At 39.2% G+C, this 16,566-nt stretch overlaps 1 pseudogene; it reads left to right on the top strand.

Annotated features, from left to right (window-relative positions):
- The first annotated feature begins 12,027 nt into the window (after nucleotides 1–12,027).
- On the top strand, nucleotides 12,028–13,171 carry LOC125156686 (polyadenylate-binding protein 4-like; annotated as a pseudogene).
- Nucleotides 13,172–16,566: the final 3,395 nt, after the last annotated feature.

Genomic DNA, 16,566 nt, shown 5'->3' with positions numbered 1-16,566 from the left:
CTTCCTCACATGTGACTCAGCCTCACAGATGCAAAATACCTGCTTTATTTGCAGGCATCATTTCTCCATTAGGCAACCAGAGAATAGTGGCTGGGATGCAAATGGGGGATAGAAGGAAAGTACATGCCAATGGATGAGGCTATATATATATATATACATATATATATATATATATATATATATTTTTTATAAAACAACATATCCAAAATGATTTCTCATTCACATTTTCAGGTCACTGGACCTATCACCGCAAGTAGATTAAAAAAAAAAAATGTTGTGTCAGCATTTCACAATGGGTACATTGCCCCTGGGGATTTAAAAACTACAGATTCTCATATTATGGATTTGGGGTTAACATAAAGCGGTATTAACTGCATGTCATACTTGGATATATTCCTTTTTTTAAAAGGTTTTATTTATTTTTGAGAGACCTCAGAGAGAGATGGAGCACAAGCAGGAGAGGGACAGAGAGAGGGAGACAAGAGTCTGAAGCAGGCCCCAGGCTCAGAGCTGTCAGCCCGGAGCCCGACGCGGGGCTCGAACCCATGAACCGTGAGATCATGACCTGAGCCGAAGTTGGACATTTAACCCACTGAGCCACCCAGGCGCCCCAGATGTTTTCCTTTTTTATTTTAAGTTCTCTATATATCAAGCTGCTCCTCTTTTTTGTTCTTTCTCCTTTTCTGTTGGATTGATTGCGTTCCTTCATTCTCATTTTCCTGTACAAGTGTGGGAGTTCAGTATTCAATTTCTGTTCTTTTAAAAGCTACTCCTAAATATCTAACATGCATACTCTATTTAGGGAGGTCCCCAAGTAATCATTAGCTCTGTTTTTCTTATGATGTGATAAACTCTAAATATTTTCACTCTGGTAAACTGAAATTTGAAGTACATCTTATAACAATTATTTTGCAAAGATCTTTCACACCAGGTGTTCCCGGGAAGAACTCTGTGGGCACAAGCTTGTCTAGGTTGGCTTGGTCAAAGTAGGAGAACTTTGGACTCCCATAATGGCCAGCGGTTGGACTAAGGACAATTTCCCGGGCAGGAAATTGTAATTTCCCACTGGTGTCAAAGTGAGTAGTTGCATGTGCATGATTTTCTTCTGAGCCTGTCTAGATATAGGCCAGGGAGGAAAGGAGTCAGTAGCTAAACACCAAAAATGGCGGTACACTCTATCATTAATATTTACATTTCAGTGTTTTATTTCTCATTCATTCCTGAATGACAATCAACTGATTATGGCTTACTAACGAGGAAATTACTTTTCCTGAATATTTTAGATAGCATTCCAATATTTTGTAACTTCAACTATTGCTGTTGAGAATTCTGCTGCTTATTAGGTACTCTGTTTCTTTTCCTAGTTACTCTTAATCATTCTTTGTATATTTAGTATTCTGCATGCAATTTGACAAAACTGTGTCAATTAAAGGATTGCTTTGTATTTATGGGCTCGAATGCATGATCTGTCAATTCTGGTAATTTCTAAGCTTCTATCACATTGACTATCCTACTATCTATTCTGTCCTTTCTATCCTGCAGGAATCAAATAAAATATATGCAGTACCTTATTAGTTTTTAATAATATAATTTATTAAAAAATCATAATTCATTAATTTTTAATAAATTCATTTGACATAAATTATTTCTCAGAACCAAAAAATGTCAGAAATTAAAAATTAAATTTTTGAGGCAAAATGACAGAACAAGCCTCGACCAAAGCTAGGAGAATAAGTTGGAAATCTCAGGAATCTAGGGAAAATACACCATTGTGATTGAATTTGTAGTAGAAAATAAAGTCCCATACAATCCAATCAGGGGAATTATTCCAATAGCATGAATCTCATCATAATGGGTATTAGAGGATTTGTTTTTCATAAAGACATTGAAGTGTCATCATGTATTTCGGAAAGGCCACCGAAGTTGGACTAGTGCTGCGGGGATAAGTCTTTGATCCATGAACTCAAAGCATATTTTATAAAAACTTGTGCCTACCAAAGCATTTCCTCAGGTTCACAGAGTTCAGTGAGAACGTGTGGTTCATAACCATTCTATGTCTCATCACACCTGGGGGATATTGCCCAGTCTTAGAGTTATTCACAACTCATCAGCACTGGATGTGACTTAGAAGAAGACAATGAGGGAATAAGGAGGAAAGATGAGGTGGGGGAAGGTTAGCCTAGCACTAGAGGCAAGTAGAGTAAGCAAACGTGATGCCAAGGCATCTCACTGTCACTAAAGGGTAACTCCTCCTTTTCCTCACACTTTCCCTGCCAAGCACAACCCCTGTCCAAGAGGGGATTCATTTCAAGTGATATGCTCGGAGAACTTTCTTCTTGAAATTGTCTTCTAATAAACATATTAAAAGGACGCTCTTCATTTGTCAATAGCATTCAGAGTGTAGGACAAATGAGTTATGTCACATAAAAATCTCAACTAAATAAATCCAGTATCCGGGAATTAACTGTCTATACACTTGGAGATAAAGGCATCAACATTTGCCCTCTGGGTCCAATGAACCCGTTTTCATTCTTTATACTTTATTTTATTAATTTTATATGAGTACGAATTAAAAAATAATGAAAATTGTGATAAAAATTTAATCATGGCAAACTCAAAATTTAGATCCCTGGGTTGCAATTTATATGTAACCTAATGGACAATGTCTTCTGAATGCAAGTAACCACTCATCAATTGTCATGTATGGATCTGGAATATACCCATCTTGTTAATACTAGTATGAAATTCCGAATATGTCAATTCTAGCTTATCACTACTAGTGATTCTGAAATTGCACCATCAAATTCCAATACCTTAATAATTTTTGGAACTTGGGATGGCTGATAATAATTCTGAAGAGAAGAGCACCATCCTTTTTGCTATGTTGCTACCTTTCGGGGCTTTTTTCTTTTATTTATAACCATCATTTAGAATGATTTATCCCATAACTTTTTATATCCACATCATTTATTTTCTTCCAACCACCTTTATTTCGTCACTTGTCTTCATCATTTGTCCACTTCTGAAGAATATCAAGTAAATTTTGGTACATAAACATAATGAAGAATACAAAATTTCTCTGACATGTCTTTCTAACAAACTGGGACGGGCCAGGATCTTGTCAGAAAATGGAAGTGCTTCCTGTAAAATGACTAAATTGTTATGAACATCATATTTCCTTTCTTCCTTCAGTATACATTATCTATTTATATATTCCTAAGTTTGAGACAATTCATCTAGGATACTGTCTCCTGAAAATGCATCTGATATTTCATCTCTGCAATCAAGTTTGCTATCCTTATTATAGTTTCAAGTGCTGCTATTCACTTTCATTTTTTGATTTTTCTGATACTTGGGACCTGTCTACTCTGCTTTTTTTTCACTTTGCCCTTATCAATGAATAATGAAGAATTCAATCTCAGTTGTGTTAAATGAAATTTAAGAACAGTATATAAAGATAGCACCTCCAGCCTTGTATACATTTTTGAAAATGCAAAACTCTGGGAAGTGAAATAAGAAAATAAAATGGTAGTGCAATAGGCATAGTTTATTGTACTTTTGAATCATCTTTTAAACCAGGGATAGGCGCAATTTTGCTGTAAATGGCCAGACGGTAAATATTTTAGCTTTGTGAACGACACACTCTATGTCGTCTTGCCTCAACTCTGCCTTTGTATTGTGAAAGCAGGTATAGATGATACACAATGCATGTGCTTGGAGGCGATCCCATAAATCTTTATTTATAAAATCAGGAGACAGCCTAGATTTGGCCCCTCGGTTGCAGTGTACCGCCCCTGCTTAAAGATTCCCTGGTCCCCTTGTTTCCCTATTATTTCAGTCTATTTTAGCCTAGCTGGGAATAATTTCTATGAAGCAATAAATATCTGACATGATTAGGAAGCAAAATAGCAAACACAGAAATACAGCCTGTAGGATATAGAAAACTAAGGTCACTGAGATTCTCTAATCTATCTAAGATTTCTAAAATAGCTCAATGATTCAACATACGAATTGCAAAACAGAATTATTATGTAGGAAATTAGTCATTTTATTTTTAGCATTGGAATGATACACTGTAAGTAAGAATAAAATGGTAAAGTACCAATTCTTACAAATGCTTTTAACGGTACAAAAAACTCATAAACTAAAAGGTCAGTGGCTGATGGTCGGCTGAAGATCTTTTGAATTAGAAATCAGTGAAGGCCCTGAACTGGGGTAAAAACATGGACCCTTTCATCACCTTCTTCTCAAAATTGTTACCCGATGACAACGATCGGTGACGGTTAACCATAAAAATCGAAAAGGATTATGCGGGGGTGAACACAAATAGGAACACTGTGAGGTAGCAATTAAGCTTTGCGTTAGGAGCCAGATTAAAAAAAGGAATTTTGTAAACCTCAAATACATTTATAAACCTCAAATACATTCCTCTAGAAGAGGAATCTAGACTAGTAAGTCTAAGAATCTTGAGGGGGTACTATACTGATCCACTTTTAGGAGGAATCCCCGCTTCCCATACAAAGGGCCATAAATTTCTCTGGAAGAAAACGTGGCCACTACAAGCCCTCAGGACACACACCAAGACTGATCATATTTAAGCATACCAGCAAAATGTGGTGTACAAGGAAATAAGCCACGATGGATGAGGGCAAGTAGAAACAAAAAATAGAAACATCATCCCAATAACTTTAGATCCTTACGATGTCGATAGATAGATATTATACTTGATATACAGCTTGAACAACATGGGATTGAACTGCAGAGGTCCACTTACATGGGGATTTTTTTTTTCAATAAGTACAGTACAAGGCTGTAAGTGTATTTTCTCTTCCTTATGATTTTCTTAAAAGTTTTTTCCCTAGCTTACTTTCCCGGAAGAATGCGGCATACAATACATAACACACAAAATATGTGTTCATCGGCTGTTCATGTTATCAGTGAGGCTTTCAGTCAGCCGGAGGCTATGAGTAGTTAAGTTTTGGGGGAGTCAAAAGTTACATATAGAATTTAGACTGCATGGGGGTCAGTCCCCCTAACACCATGTTGTTCAAGGGTCAACTGTATAAAAGTACAAAATGCTTACAGAACAAAAAAAGTAACATCATAAAAGCACAAGAGTTGTTACGTAATAGACCATCAAAATGATCAGAAAAATTTGAAAAAGAACTCTCTATGTGATCAAATATATATATCCGTCTAAACTGAATAACAAAGTCTAGTTAATTTTTCATCGTAATTCTTCTCTCTCAAAAGTCATCTATTATTTTCCGTTGTAGCATCATACCTGCTTCTGGGTGGCCATCATCTCTCATCTGGACTTCTGTAATATCTTCCAAACTGACCTTCTTATATCAGTTCTTGTCTCTTCACCCTCATTTGCTACAACTAGAGGATTTTTATTTTTAAATGTCTATCTAGTCATGGCCTGCATTCTATTATGTCACAATTGCCTTGACCACCACCTGCTAAGTTTTGTCTCCCCACCGCCATGTTCTCATCAGCCACATCTATTGGCCGTCTTTTTTACTTGCTGTCATTTTCTGTTATCCTTCCCTCTCTTTCTCCAGGTAACTCTACTTTTTCCTTCCTGCGTTAGCTAATCACCATGTCCTCATGGAAGTATCCTCTGCTTTGCTCGCTGGGATTTTCCCATTATGATATAAAATTATAGCACTTTGTATTCCTACTTGATAGTACTTCTAAAGAGTGTAACTGTGTATTTATCTGAGTGACTCTTTTATTAATGTCTGTCTCTCTTCCCAAATGTAGACCCCACTGGGAAAGGATGCAAGGAGATTTTTGACCTATTATGAGCACCTACCGTAATGTCTGTCACATTGTGGTTTTAAGCATGTATTTGCCAAGACAAATGATTGAATAATTAGACTTTATGTGATGAAAACATAATTGATCCAAGAAAATGCTACTATAGTTACTGACATACGAATGTTAGTTTGTTAAATGAGGGTGATCAGTGTGGCGTGCCATGATCATAAAAATAAACAAAATGGAACAGAGTAAATGGATTCCACATTCATTATTTTTTATTATGTATAACACAAGAAGCATCATTTGTCATTGAAAACTAAGTGGGTGTTAAATAAACAGATATTTACATAACCAATTTGCATTTTTTAAGTGAGTACATTTAATTCCCATACATATGGCTATAAGAGAGAAAAAGAACATTCATTACTTTTGACAATAATTTAATCCCACAGAATTTATCCTAAGGAAATTATCTCAACTTTCCTTAACATGACTTTGGCCTTGTCCATCTGTCTGTCCTCAGCTGTCACTCAGCTCCCAGATGCTCCTACAGTTATAACAACACGACATTTGTCTGAGTTCACTGTAAGCTCCATCTTGCCTCTAGTTCTGATCCCATAGCTGCTTTTTAAGATGATTTTAACTTTCAGGAGTTTTAGCCTTACAATAAATTTTTGGGGGTGCCTGGGTGGCTCAGTCAGTTGAGCGTCCGACTTCAGCTCAGGTCATGATCTCACAGCTCACGAGTTCGAGTCCCACGTCCAGCTCTGTGCTGATGGCTTGGAGTCTGGAGTCTGCTTCGGAATCCGTGACTCCCTCTTTCTCTGCCCCTCCCCTGCTCGTGCCCTGTCTCTTCCTGTCTCTCAAAAAGTAAATAAATGTTAACAAAAAATAAAATTGAGAGAAAGGTACAGATATTTCCAGTGTAACCCTTGTCTCTATTCATCAGTAGCCTCCCCCATCATCAACATCACACACCAGAGTGTTATATATATTTTTTCACCAAGAATGAATCTACATTGGCACATCATAATTACTCAAAATCCATACCCGAAGTTCATTATGTACGCTCTGGGCATTGTACATTCTACAGGGTGTACAGTCTACAGGGTGGACAAGTGCACAAGGACATGCGTCCATCATTATAATAGCATACACAGTGTTTTCACTACCCTAAAATCCTCTGTGCTTTGCTAACACATCTTTCTCCACTGAGGCTCCCCTGCAACCACTGATCTTTTCACTGTCTCCGTAGTTTTGCCTTTTCCAGAACGTCATAAAGGAAAAATCACACATTATGGCATCTTTCCAGATTAACTTCTTTCACTTGATCATGCGGACTTACGGTTTCTCCATGCCTTTTCGTGGGGTGATGGCTCATTTCTTTTCAGTGATGAAATATAGCTGCTTTTTTATTTGCCTGAAATCTTAGTGTTCCCTTTCTCTTTCACCTTCGTTCTCCTCATAACCTGACACCTACTCTATTCATGCTTCAATATTTATAATGTGTATTTTCCTTTATTTTAAATTATCTGCCTCCCTTTCTAAACTGTAAATTCCATAAGGGGACTAAGAGTGTCTGTCCTTCCACCATAACACTACAGTGCTTATCACAGAGCTAGACTAACATAAAAGCTTAGTAAATATGTGAAAGCAAAGGACTCAAGAGTATGACATTATTTCATTTTTTTATAGTTGCAAAATATGGAGGTAAGTGTCCAGTACATAAACGTTTTATTAAATGTTTGTTTATTTATTTATTGTGATGAGAGAGACAGAGACAGAGACAGAGAGAACACGAGTCGGGGGAAGGGCACAGAGAGACAGGGAGACAGAGAATCCAAAGCAGGCTCCACACTGTCAGCGCAGAGCCCCACGTGGGCTTGAATTCACAAACCTGAGCTCAAGTCAAGAGTCAGTTGCTTTACTGACTGAGCCACCCACGTGCCCCCAGCACATAAATGTTTCTACGTGTATTTAGTAGAACACTATATTATTAAAAATTTTAACTATATAACAGGCCTCAAATGATAATGAAATGATATAATAGTGGTGAGTAGGATGAAAACTACACTGTGTACAAATTATTTGGAAATGGCATGGAGCAAGATGTTTAAACTTTGCAAGAGGACTGGGAAAGTTGGAGTGATTTTCAACATTTAGCATCACAACGTATTAGATATGTGTATGCTACTTACTTGGCACCAATAAGTAAAGCAAAAATTGGTTGATAGATAACAAAGAGCCTTCCCATGGGTTTCTGGTTTAGATTTTTTCAAGAAAAGAAAAACTCTCTTTGCTGTATGCACAGTACCAAGACACTCGTTAATCCAATCAAAACATTATTCAGAATGCAAACACATGAATATGACTTCTGGTTGCAGTGGCCAGTGCTGAATTCAGTCACTTTGTCTCCTTGAAGTGATCACGCAGACACTCTAAATATAAGCTAAGTGGGTTGTTTTCTTGGCACATGTATACCTGCGTTTACCATTTACCTATGTAACAGCATGTCATAGAATCTATCTCATTTGTGCACTACAGGAATAATGGAAGATAGTGTTAACTTGTTACCTACAAATATACATGGACACTAATATACACATAAACGTAGAAACGCAAATAACGCCTATTGGATGTATATTAATACATTCTCAGACATCAGGTTAACACGAGAGAGCACGCTTCCACCCGAAAGTCTTTAAAATGCTGAGTGTGTGTGTGTGTGTGTGTGAGTGTGTGTCTGCATCTTTGAAGAAAATGAACCTATAATAGTCATGAGAGTGGGTAAAAAAAAAGAAAGTGCTATCAAGAGAAAAGATTTAAAATTTTTTGTGGTTTAATTAAACAAAAATCCATTGTCTGAGAAAAAGCACATCCAAAGGCTCATATAATCAAAGAAATGCTGCAGAGCTTGAAGTAGGTCTGGCCTGAGTAGTAATCCCAGGATGACGAGTATGGGAGACGGCAATCTCAGAGCAAGTGGGTCTGGGGCAGCACTATACGGATCATTAACTTGGGTAATACATTTTTTTCATGGATCTCTTACCTCTACTGCACCGAATAGGCAGCAATGGAGGCATTTATCCAGAATGTAAGGTACTGAGGAGGAGTCTTGGTCATTCAGGAAAAGCAGAGCTTCAGACAGCGTGTAAGTACCCAGGAGGAAGGAGTCCCACCCCCCAAACAAATACAGAAGGTACTGACGTTTCCTTAAGTCTCTTGAATGATTGCTTTTATAGAACAGGTAAACATACGTTTTAAACAGGAAGGTGGGTTGATAAAGGGACATCGCTAAAAATCACAAAATAATGTCAGACTACGCCAACACCTGAAGGTGCCAAGAGCAAATAGAGGACATGTTGAGATGAAACACAACTTGTGAAGATCCAAGAGGCTAGTATGTTCATTATCATAAAATAGAAAGACCTGGAATTCTGCTTCCGCTTAAGATATAGGCCACAGCCTCCAGTCTGTCCCGAGATGATAACTAGATAAAACAAGTAACTTTAAAAAATCATTACATATATAGATATAGATCTAGATCTAGATCTAGATAGATAGATAGATAGATAGATATAGATAGATAGATAGATACATATACATATACATACACATACACATACATATACATATATACACATATACACATATATAGATATATACATACACATACATAAATGTATACATATACATAACACTTCAGATATCTGAGGAAACAAATATTCTAAAGAAACTAAATTTGATAGTGTGAAGTGTTCTTTTAGATGAGCAGAAATCAACTTTCCTCCCTGAGGCATGTGTTGAGTATAAAATAGGCAAGGAAAGCACTAGGCTTGTTGTAGACAAAGGGACTCTTCGTGAAGGAGGAAAAACCAATTGCGACGTTAAGGGCCATGTAAACTGTTGGGACAGATTGGGATTTTTGATAAATCCCAAACATTCAGCTGCCAGATGACACCAAAGGATTTTCTTTAAGTAACGTTTAGTGTGAGAAATGGGGTCTTGGATGAAAAGATAGAGAGAGAAAGCCCACATTTCTTCAGTGCATAAGGAAAAACCTTCTAGCATAGAGGACAAGCCTGTGATTGACACAGGATGGGTCTTCCATTCCTGAATGCAACCTAGCCCTAACCCAGATAATTTTTTTTTAATTTTTTTTCAACGTTTATTTATTTTTGGGACAGAGAGAGGCAGAGCATGAACGGGGGAGGGGCAGAGAGAGAGGGAGACACAGAATCGGAAACTGGCTCCAGGCTCTGAGCCATCAGCCCAGAGCCTGACGCGGGGCTCGAACTCCCGGACCGCGAGATCGTGACCTGGCTGAAGTCGGACGCTTAACCGACTGCGCCACCCAGGCGCCCCGTAACCCAGATAATTTAATCCAAATGCTCTTCCGCTCACCCCACGGATTCTGATAAGTACAATTATTACTATGCCACAATGACCAGTACACGGTCAGGAAAACAGGAGAAGAAATAAAGCAGCCAAAACAAGCAAAGTGGCATAAATATTTAAAAGGCAGGAAGAAGGGAGCCTCGGTGGGTCAGTTGGTTAAGCGTCTGGCTTCAGCTCAGGTCACGATCTCGCAGCACACAAGTTCGAGCCCCGCGTGGGGCTCTGTGCTGACAGCTCAGAGCCTGGAACCTGCCTCGGATTCTGTGTCTCCCTCTCTCTGTGTCCCTCCCTCACCCGCGCTCTGCCTCTCTCTCTCTCTCAAAAACAAATAAGCATTAAAAAAATAAATAAACATCTAAAAAAATAAAAAGTAGAAAGAAAATAAGGGCATGCTACATTTAACAGAACAACAGGAAGAATAACAGGTGGCTATTTCTAAAATTTTTTTTATTGTTTATTTTTGAGAGAGAGAGAGAGAGAGAGAGAGCATGAGTGGGGGAGGGGCAGAAAGAGAGGGAGACACAGAATCTGAGGCAGGCTCCAGGCTCTGAGCTGTCAGCACAGAGCCCAATGTAGGGCTCAAACTCACAAGCCACAAGATCATGACCTGAGCCGAAGTCGGAGGCTTAACCAACTGAGCTACCCAGGTGCCCCAACAGGTGGCTATTTCTATGAAGCCATGAAAACCAGAAGACAATGAAATGCACATGTATGGGGTTTACTCCCACACTTTAAAATGACAATTAATAAATAAAAATAAATGAACAAATGATTGAGTGAATGAATGAATGGATGAATGGAGAAAGAAAGAAAGTAGAGAACATATTAATGGAGAAAGATGCACAGAGCGAGACATTGAGAAATCTGCAGTTAGCTTTGAGTGTTCAGCCAAGTACTGATCAGGGCATGCAGGGTCTGGAGGAAAGTTCTGGAAGCCATAGCATCACACGAGAGGATCAGAGGCAGCAGTACCACGTGCTCATGCAGCCAGGGCAATGACTCTCCCCAGGCAGGTAGGAAGCCTCATGATTCCTGGGCGTAGAGTCATGCTTCACGAAAAAGTTAGAGGTGAACCAAACTCAGGTCTGGTCTCACCTAAAATACCTTAAAATCAAGGTATGAAAAGATCAAACCATCTCTCTGCCCAGGGACTCCGTGGCCTCATCAGCTTCAGGCCCAGCAGCCTAACCAGAGAGAGAGAGAGAGAGAGAGAGAGAGAGAGAGAAATTAAAAAGAAGGAGGGGGAGCGGAGGAAGAAGGAGAAAGAGTAGAAAAGAAGGAAAAAAGACATACTTTAAAATAAAAATATATACAATGAAGAAAATTAGTATAGAATAGAATAGAATAGAATAGAAAAGAGAACATGCGAAACTTTGTTGGACTCTGGGCAGGGAAGCTTCCTGGCACGGTCGGCTGGAGTTGGCTGGTGAGTCAGCAGCAGCTACACGGGTCCTTGTTCCAGCCTGTGAGCTGCCCACACTGGTTGTGGGATGACCGCATGCCCAGCCCTCCCAGAGTTTACGCGGTGGCAACTACAAATTTTTGGTTTCCCCCTCCCACTGGCTGTTGGCATCTTAAACGTCCAGGAGCTCGAAACCTGTATCTACAGAGAAATGAATGTCCCGGGGGCCCCTTGGGAGCAGCCTTTGGCCGCCTTGTGAAGGACAATTGAAAATTTCAAGCTCCCAGGAGGATCATATTGGTTTTGAAAGTCTGCTGTGTTGCTGTCGTGCCCTGAACTCCTCTGTGGAACTCTTGCCTTTCTGAGCCACAGCTTCCCTTAGCTTCACTCCGTGCCAACTGTGCGCGCAGCCTGGGCCACAGCTCTGAGAAGAGCCCCCTTCAACCTGTGTGCTCCTCATGGGCATCTTCCTGGTGAGGCTCCGGGTGGCGGGGGCAGGGGAGAGCAATGCTTCTGCCCCTAGCTACCCCTGTATGGGACTTACCCACCCTCGGAAGGCAGGGAGGCCTTGCCAGATGAAAAGCTGTCCTGCTGGGCCTGTGCTGTCTATCCAGGTCTGACGTGATCACCTGTGCCCCCTGGGTTACAACTCCATCAACTTCCAGCAGCCTATTGATGCCAGGTATGCCTTGGGCACCACGAAATTTGATGTGATTAAGGGAAAGCCACTTTGCATCATGCGTTCCCCCTCTTGGCGAAAATCTACTCTGAGGAATGTCTTCAGTGAGAATGTGGACAAATCTCTAGGAAACAAGGCAATGCATGATACTTTTTCTGCCTTTGGAAACATTCTGTCCTGCAAGGTGGTGTGTGATCAGAAAGGCTCTCATGGTTATGCCTTTGTCCTCTTGGAGACCTAAAAGGCTACTGACAAGGCCTTGGCTCCTCTATGACTATGAAGTGCTTGTGAGCAGGTTCAAGTCTCCCAAGGGTGGGAAGCTGAGCTGGGAGCCCAAGCCAAGGAATGCACCAATGCTTACATCAAAAACTTTAAGGAGGAGGTGAATGGCGAGAGTCCGAAAGAGCTATTTGTCCAATTTGGCAAGACCTTAAGCGTCAAGGTGGTGAGAAATCCCAGTGGGAAATCCAAATGCTTTGACTCTGAGCTGTGAAAAGCATGAAGGTGCCAATAAAGGCCTGGAAGAGATGAATGGAAAAGAAAAGTCATATTTCTAGCCCCTTCACAGGAAAAAAAAAAAAAAGCGAATGACAGGTTGAGTTAAAAATGGAGATTTGGACAGCAGAAACAAGTCAATTCATCCATATCGGGAAGTGAACCTCTACACTAAAGAACTTGGGTAACTCCATTGATGATGGGAAGTCAAGGGAAGAACTTTCTCCTTTCGGATCACTCACCTGGGCTAAGGTAACGCTGGAGGAGGGGGAAAGCATAGGGTTTGGCTACATGTGTTTCTCCTCCCCTGAAGAGGCAGTCAAAGTAGTCACTGACATGAATGGAGGCATGGTGGCTCCAAGCCGCCATATGCTGCCCTGGCCCTGGGGAAGGAAGAGAGAAAGGCTCAGCTGACCGATGAGGCCTAAACTATACTGGTAACAAGGTAGGAGACCTTACGGCTTCCGAGGAATATCACGCACTCTACACCAGCCTGGGCCTTGTCCAACCCTTCTACCATCTGGCTCCAACTGGTAACGTCCCAGCCTCTGGTGGCCTCCGTACTGCCACTCAGAGGGTCGGTGTTCCCGCAGCTGACGTGCATGCTGCTCTCACTGCTCCTACCCTACAAATATGCTCCCAGTGTCTGCAGCCCTCACATTGTCTGTCCAGCCTCTGCAGGCACCCCAGCCTACATTCCACGTGAAGGTGCTAAAGACACCTCCATGCTGGCCACAGTGCCTCCCCAGGAACAAAAGCAGTTGCTGGGTGTTCTGCTCATCCAACCAATGAATCCAGACTGACTGGAAAGACTACAGGACTGACAAATCCGGGCTGCTACACATGCCGCAGTCTACTGAATCCCTCCACTCTAAGATGGGCCACGCTGTGGCTTTTCAACACATTCCTCATGCCAAGAGAGATGGTTCCCATTTCCATTGCTGCCTCTTCGACAAGGAAGAAAAAATTCAAGCATGAAATAACCCCTTATGGAATTCAACTCACGATTTGGCGATTTCCTAGCTCATCCTATGGACCTCAATACTGAGAACAACAAATTACAAATTTAGTAGGTCATTGTATATCAAAAGGTCAATTATGAAGTGCCGAGAAATTTTCCATTAAAGAATATATTCTCTGGGTTCTGCTATTGCCCAGACAGTGTTCACGATTTTTTCCTATTGTGGGCTTGGATTTTTCCCTCCAGAAATTGGTTTTGTTTAATGTACCTAAGTCTTAAGTTTCTCAATTTAAAAACTTCGTAAAAAAAGATCAAGCCAGTTCCAAGTAATTTAAATGTATCTCAAATAAAACTGAAAGGTATGGATGGGGAATAATATAATATTCAGTACCATGAGAAAACATTCACAATATCTAGAATTCTATCAATGATTACCAGAGAGGAAAAAAAAAATCAAAATATGTCCCTTAATGAGGAGAAAAAAAATCCCTACTCATCCAGAATTGACAGTAATTAACGAAGACATTAAATCAGTTACTATAACTCTATTGCACGTGTTCAAACTTTTAGTAGATGTGGAATAAAAAAGACCCAAATCAAACTTCTAGAGCTAAACCTACAATATTTCTGGATGGATTAACAGCTGATTAGATACACAGAAGGTGAAATTAGTGAAGACAATGCAATAAAAATGATCAAATTGAAACATGGAAAGAAAAAACTTCACAGAGTATCATTGACCTTGGATCCAATTTCAACCAACCTAATCTATGGTATTCAAAGTTTCCAAAAGAGATGTTTACAAACTACTTTAAGATATAATTGCCCGAAATTCTCTAAATTTATGAAAACTATAAACCACAGATGTGAGATGCTCAATGCAGCTTTTTAATCAAATCGATAAAAGCTTGTGATAAATAGAAAATTTTATAAACAGCCAAGGAACAAAGATAATTACAAGTTATATACAGTAGAACAAAGGTAAGAATGTGTGCAAATTAATAAAAGGAAACCTTTAAAAAACTGAAGTCAGGATGCCAGCAGGGGGAGCTCCATGCCCTGCCACTTGAGGTCGCTTGCAGACCCAAAAGGAAGATATACCTTGTAAGTCCACACTACTTGATTTTCTACTTTACTACCCCAGCAGGAGGGAGAAAGATGGAAACATACTCTAACTTATAAATAAGTCTCAACACATCTTAAAAGTAATCAATTTACACTGAGGTTTTACTCCAAATTCTAAAAATTATAATTAAATCGGAAATCAATAATGAGGGGTGTCTGGGGGGTGCAGTCAGTTAAGCCTCCAACTCTTGGTTTCAGCTCAGGTCATGATCTCACAGTGTGTGGTTGAAGCCCACATTGAACTCTGCCTTGATGGTGTGGAACCTGCTTGAGATTATCTCTCTTCCCTCTCTCTCTGTTCCTCCTCCCCTCTCTTTGTCTCTCTCTCTCAAAAATAATTAATAAACATTAGAAAAAAGAGAAATCAAAATGAAAAGATATCTGGAAAATCCCCAATTATATGGAAAACACAATATATTTTCATCCTAGTGAAAATAGGAAAAAATATCAGAGTTTGTGGGATGCTGACAATGGTACTTAGTGGATTATAGCAGTTAAACACACACATTAAAAAGAAGAAAGCATTAAACTCAGTGATCCCCAACTGTCGTCTTATGTCACTAGAAAAAGAAAAGCAAGTACAATAAAAATACGCAACTGGAGGGAAATATTAAAAATCACAGTAGAAACCAATGAAATAGAAAATAAATAAAAATCAGTAAACCCAAAAGCTAGTTCTTTGAGAATACACAAAAAATTGATAAGCCTTTACAGCACTGGTTATGGAAAAAAAGAATACATGACACAAATGACTAATATCAGGAATAAGAGAGATGACATTGGTCTAGCTGTTTAATAAAAAAGAGAAATTATGAATAACTTTATGCCCATAAACTTAAGAATCTCAATAAAATGGACTATTTCTTTGCAGTACCGAACCTACCAATGCTCATTCAAGAAGTGCATAATCTAGACAGTTCTAACGTTATTACAGAAACTGAAGTTGTCGTTCAGTTCTTTCTTATAAAGAAATTCCAAGTTCACATGGCTTTACTGGTGAACTGTAACAATAATTTAAAGAAACAATAATGGTAATTCTCCATTAAATCTTACAGAAAATTGAACTGGAAGGAATACTTTAGAATTCATTCTATGAAAACAGTACCCTCATCACAAAACTTGTCAGTCACCATAAGAAAAGAAAACTCACCAATATCCCTCATTAACATAGGTGAAAAAATTCTAAACCAAATTTTATGAAGGAAAACCCAGCAATACTATGTCAAACACATATAAACAAACATGAACAAGTGGGATTTACCCCAAGACTGCACAGTAGGCTCTACGTGAAAAAAAAGAAAAAAATCAATCAATATAAGTCAAAATATTAACAAATGAGTAAAGAGCTGTTGAAGGGTTTCAATAGAAGAAAAAAAAAAGAATACTTGACAAATCCAACATCCACTGGTGATAAAAGTCTTAGTATATTACAAATAGAAAGGAACTTCCTTAACCTTAGAAGTGGGATAGAGAAAGGTAGGGAACAAGGCATGACATCATACTTAATGGTGAAAGATCAAATGTTTACTTACTTGGATCATAATTGAGACAAGGATATCTAGGCTCATAATATTGGTGGTTCTAACCTGTACAATGGAGCAAGGGAGAAAAATAAATCTCGATTGGTACAGGATTAAAACTGTCTTTGTTCACAGATGACATGATTGCCAATGGAAAATGTCATGGAATCTATCAAAATTCTATTAGAACTAATAAGTTCAGCAAAGTTAAAAGATA

This window comes from Prionailurus viverrinus, chromosome F2 (assembly GCF_022837055.1).
Source record: "Prionailurus viverrinus isolate Anna chromosome F2, UM_Priviv_1.0, whole genome shotgun sequence".
In the NCBI taxonomy this organism is placed as follows: domain Eukaryota; kingdom Metazoa; phylum Chordata; class Mammalia; order Carnivora; family Felidae; genus Prionailurus; species Prionailurus viverrinus.
This window is presented reverse-complemented; position numbering and strand designations above follow the sequence as displayed.